Consider the following 6,000-nt stretch of genomic DNA (forward strand, 5'->3'; position numbering starts at 1 on the left):
GACCCACTCTTGAGACATTTGATCACTAATTATATCTGGCATCAAAGTGAAGGTTGTAAAACATCAAAGTAGCTACACGGTGCTGGATCAGGTCCTGGGTACTACAAAATCTTAGCAGCCATTACATTTTGTGTTTTTATGATAACAATGAAGGCAGCCTAGAATATTAAGAATTCCTGGTCTTAGATCGACACATTATTGGGGCACCTAGTATAGAAACTGAGTTCTGAATAGCACTTTAAATTAACACCATACGTCTAAATATTAACAATCCCCAGGTAGCATTTATTGTTACTTCTCAATTAATACACATCATTTTACCCTGAGCATTATGATGTTTTGCCATTATTGGCAGGTTCAAGAAGATGCTAGGAACTTGCCATCCCTTTCCTCTGTCAAGCCGTTTAAACCTCCTGAAACACACCTGTGACCCTTTGTTTCTGTTGGTGAGTTGAATTCCCTTATGAGATAGTTAACTTTGCTCCTTTCTATGACTTAGCCTGCACCCTTAACACTAGACAGGCTCTTTGAAAATGTATTACCTGGGCCTTGAGGGGGATAAGAAGTGGGAATTTGTATTCTCAGTGCAAATCCTTCATCACCAGCGAGCAGTCAACCCAAAGTCTCTCCAGCAAGGCTTTATTGGTGTTATCAGGGTGGCTGATGGACTGAATGCTCAAAAGGCTTTGGATTGTCATCTGAATTGGTGCATTCCTTTGCATTCCCACTGCCACCGTCCTAGTTTAGGCAGCGATGATTGCGTATGCCTCCTAGATACTTTCCTTCTTACCTTTGGCTCTTGCACAGCCTGGTGTTTCTTTATAATTTGTAATTCTTCAGTGCTTCATCACTGCCAAATTAACAGTTCAAATTCTCTAGATACCACTCATGACATAGTCCTAAAAAATTTTCATGGTGCCCTAATAATGTATCAATGCATGACAAGGAATCTAGGCTGCCTTTATTGCTATTATTGTAAAAATAGCAAGTTCTTTGAGGAATATTGTATTCCTAAAAAAATTGGACTATTCAGTATTCTCTGAAAAAATGTTATGTTTTTTAGTCTCTGTGCTTTTATTCATTGTTTCTTGTCTCTGGTATATGTGTTCCCCCACCTCCATTTTATACTATTGAGATCTTACCAATTCTTCAGAATTTGGCTGAAAATTTAACCCTTCCTAATAAATATTCACTCCACACTGGAAGTAACCTTCCCTTTCTTTTTTTCTTTCTTTTTTTCTTTCTTTTTTTTTCTTTTTTGAGATGGTATCTCAAATCTTGCTCCATCACCCAGGCTGGAGTGCAGTGGCGTGATCTCAGCTCACTGCAACCTCCACCTCCCGGGTTCAAGCAATTCTCCTATCTCAGCCTCCAGAGTAGCTGGGACTACAGGCGCCTGCCACCACGCCCGGCTAATTTTTGTATTTTTAGTGGAGACGGGCTTTTACCTTGTAGGTCAGCTGGTCTTGAACTCCTGACCTCAGGTGATCCACTGGCCTTGGCCTCCCAAAGTGCTGGGATTACAGGTGTGAGCCATCGCGCCTGGCCCAACCTTCCCTTTCTTTATCATTGAAAATGCTTTTTTTTTCACATTTATGGCATTTTTATTACAGTTGTTTGTTCACATGTCTTATCTTCCCTGCTGGATTGTAGGCTTTTTAAAAGATAAGGATTTTTATCATATTCATTTTTTTATTTCTCTCAATACCAGGGGCATAATAGACCAGCAGTACATTTTGAGACATAATGCTTATTAATGTATACATATAGTCCCATTTTTGTAAAAGTATAATATATTACACAACAGATGTTAAATAAGACTTTTTCTATTGTCATGGAATTCTGAAAGTCATCAAAGCTGAGAACAATGGACAATAAGTACACACTAATTTTCAAAAGAGGTGTAAGCACGTCCCAGAGGACTTGCTATGATATAGTGGGCCAAAGTAGCCCAGTATCTACCATCATCAGCTGCTTATGTCCAGCCTGGACATTCATTACAGAGGATGCATAGGTGCATAGGTGCGGCGCATGAGAATTTTACAAGAGAACTGGATACCTGTGCCCAGAACTTCGGGTCAAATGTAAGGAAGATCAAAACTTTTGACTGCCTCTTGCTTCGAAAATCTTGGCTTTGGGAGGCTGTTTGTGAGAGGGCAGCAGTCAGGATGGGTGGGAGAAAAGATTTGTAAATTCCATGAGCCACATAGCCACTGAGGAGGGTGTTAAGGGTCTTGAAAATGTCTTACCCAAGAGGGCTACTTGCCCTAGGGAGGGCCTACAGCAAAAAGGGGTTGTGGGTGAACTGTCAGGTGGCAGATACTGGTGGGGAGTGCTTGTATCCTAGAAAGTATTTTCAGTATCAGGGTACAGGTGGAGTTGCCCATAGAGGTGGGGAAGTGTTTCCAATACAGGCTGAAAATAATGCTCTTCACCCAAGAGAGAACTAGAATTTGATTGTCTCCCATGACAGTGGGTGCTTGACACAAGGGCATCAACTAAGTAAAAAGGCCATTTCTTTTTATCCCTCCTGCTTGTTGGATCCAATCCCCTTGTCAGAGCCAGAAGAAGTAGGAGGAGGTGGAACAAGGCATGTGAAAGAAGAGCCACATTCTCCTCCCTCCAGTTCCACACTGTCACAGGACTTTAATCCTTGCATAAGCTCTGAGATAGGGGAAGGATAAAATGTTCTTATAGCCAAAAAGTGACTGGCAAAACATGGGATCCAGTCGGCATACCAAAGGAGATGAAAAGAGAGCTACCAGAACCAGTTTGAAGGAGGTGGCATGGAAAAAAAAAAAAAAAAAGAAAGAAAGCTCTTCCCTGATTATATGCTACCATGTTTATCCCTTTAAATAAAATCTTATATACATTTATCTATCTATTGATCAATCAATCAATCATTATTTATTGATCACGGGATTACATGTAATTTAAAATTTTATACTTGTTTATGTAAGTTTTCTAAAATGGATGGGTACTGTATAAAAATAAACAATTTGGTTTTTAATAGAAAATTTGAAAAATAGAAGAGTTCTAGAAGAAAATAAAAATTGCTCACAAATTCCATCCATATGCAACTACTATTGATATTTTAGTATTTTTACTTATATTTTGTGTTCATATGGCTATTTTCAAAACACAATTGCAATAATATTATCGATACAATTTTGTGTCCTGCTTGTTTAAAGTGGCAGTCTTCCATGACTTTAAATATCTTGAAAAATATGGAATAGAAATTATGGATAAAATAAAATGCATTTAACCAATCGCTATTGCTGAACATTTAAATTAGTTCCAACTTGTGATATGGATAGTCCCATGTAATAAATTTTTGTATGTTTTATGTACTTTTCTAATGATTTCCTTTGTCTAATCCCTTTTATATTTTCTTCCTTTGTTGGACATGTATTATGTGCCAATTACTAAATAAGAGGCTGGAATATAACTGTTAAGAAGTAGCCCTGGCTCTCGAGATCTCACAGTGTAATGGGGAGAGAAATACCTAAAAGAAAATTTGATAGCATTTTGTATATATGATCACATGATATATAAGATTATATGTATCCTGTTCATAGCAATATGAACAGGATATTATAGGGAAACAGGAAGCATTTCTAACCCAACTTGGGAGGGCATAGGGGATCTGTGGGCAAGTGGTAAGGCAAAGAGTATACATGGTGAATAGAAGAGGAGGAGAGAGAGGGTGAGTACTGGCAGGGAGGTAAGAAGCAACATTGTCTGGGGTGTGGAGATGGGAAAGAGGAGGATAATAAAAACCTTACACTTAAATAGGAATTATAATAGGCCCACTTTATAGGGCTATTATGAGAATGTGAGGATTAGATGAGATTATATGAATTGTCCAGCAAAATACCTAGCACTTGGTACTGAAATTTAGCTATTATTTTCACTGTCATCCACATTGCAATTTTCCCCATTCTTTGTTTATATGTTAATAGAATTAGGCCTCAGACCATTGTATTAGTCAGGGTTCTCCAAAGAAACAGAACCAATAGGATATATATATGTTATACAGGATATATATGTTGGTTATACAGGATATACATATTGGTTATACAGGATATATATATCCTATTGGTTCTGTTTCTTTGGAGAACCCTAAAATTTTATTACATTTAATTAATTAATTAATTAATTGAAACAGAGTCATGCTCTGTTGCCCAGGCTGGAGTGCAGTGGCACTATCTCAGCTCACTTCAACCTTCACCTCCCAGGTTCAAGTGATTCTCCTGCCTCAGCCTCCCGAGTAGCTGGGACTACAGGTGCCCACCACCATACCCGGCTAATTTTTTGTACTTTTAATAGAGATGGGGTTTTACCATGTTGGCCAGGCTGGTCTTAAACTCCTGACCTCAGGTGATCTGCCCACCTCGGCCTCCGAAAGTGCTGGGATTACAGGCGTGAGCCACTGCGCCCGGCTTGAATTTTATTTTTTATTACGGGATTGGCTGATGCTCAGGAAATTATGAAGGCCAAGTAGTCCCATGATATGCTGTCTGAAAATTCCCAGTTAGAGTCTGAAGGCCTGAGAATGGGGGTGGGAGGCTCCAGATGGAGGGAATGGGAGGCTGTACTGGTGTAAGACATGGAGTCCAAAGGCCTGAGAACCAGGAGATCTTTTGCTTGAGGGCAAGAAAAGATGGATGTTCCTGGTCAAGAGGAGAGAGAAAGAGAGAGAGAGAGAGACAGAATTTGCCCTTCCTCTGCCTTTTTGTTCTGTTTAGGCCCTCAGTGGATTGGATGATGCCCACCCACATTTTTGAAGGGGGGATCTTTACTCCATCTGCTGATTCAAATGCTAATCTCTTCTGGAAACAGCCTCACAGACATACCCAGAAATATTGTTTTGCCAGCTACCTGGGCATCCCTTAGCCCAGTCAAGTTGACATATTAAAATTAACCATCATAACCATTTCTTGGATGGCCACATGGAAACCCCCACTATTACAGAAAAGCCAACACTCTCATAGCTTGTCCTACATGCTAGGCACTCTTCTAAATGCTTTACATGCACTGAGAGTTTAGTCAGGCAGCCTGGTTTCATGCCCCAAACAGGATGTTTTAGGTCCTTGCCACACATTCTTGCTATCTCTTTTCAATCCTGGAGATAAAACTGTCGACTTGTCTTCTTCTAGATTCCTCAATATTTTAAGCATTTTCTAATGGGATGGCTGCAATCCATGATATTAGAACTTCTTGTAATTTTATTATTGTTAAACAGTTTATAAGAGGAGAGACACCAGGTAACTGGTTTTATTAATCCAAAATTTGGACCCTTCCTCCCATCCTCTGAGTTTATTTTAGGGATCAATAATTTGTACTGCTAAAAATAAGTTCCAAAGATATTCTGAGATTTAGGACAGTTTTATTGGAATTGGAATTATGAGCAAAACCTGTGCCACCAGTATTTAACTCAGGGGTAAACTCCAGTAGTAGTTATATATCTAGAATAGTGTTTTTTTTTTTTTTTTTGGGGGACATACTTTTGCTCCTGTTGTCCAGGCTGGAGTGCAATAGCATGATCTCGGCTCACTGCAACCTCCACCTCCTGGGTTCAAGTGATTCTCGTGCCTCAGCCTCCCAAGTAGCTGGGATTTCAGGCACCCGCCACCATGCCCAGCTAATTTTTGTATTTTTAGTAGAGACGGGGTTTCACCATGTTGGCCAGACTGGTCTCAAACTCCTGACCTCAGGTGATCCACCCGCCTTGGCCTCTCAAAGTGCTGGGATTACGGGTGTTAGCCACCGTGTCTGGCCGAGAATAGTGTTTCAAATATGAATAGCCTATTTTTATATTTATAGTATATGTACCCTAAGTTTTCCCATTCAAATGCTATTTGCAAGGCTAAATTTGAAACATGATTTAAAGAATGGAATGATTCATCTTTTAAAAGGGCACTGAAACAACTCACTCTTTTTATAAGGACCCATTTTAAAAAATTCCTTCATTACCACTTAAGATATTTGCATGTGAAA

Source organism: Gorilla gorilla, chromosome 15 (genome assembly GCF_029281585.2).
Source record: "Gorilla gorilla gorilla isolate KB3781 chromosome 15, NHGRI_mGorGor1-v2.1_pri, whole genome shotgun sequence".
Classification (NCBI taxonomy): Eukaryota; Metazoa; Chordata; class Mammalia; order Primates; family Hominidae; genus Gorilla; species Gorilla gorilla.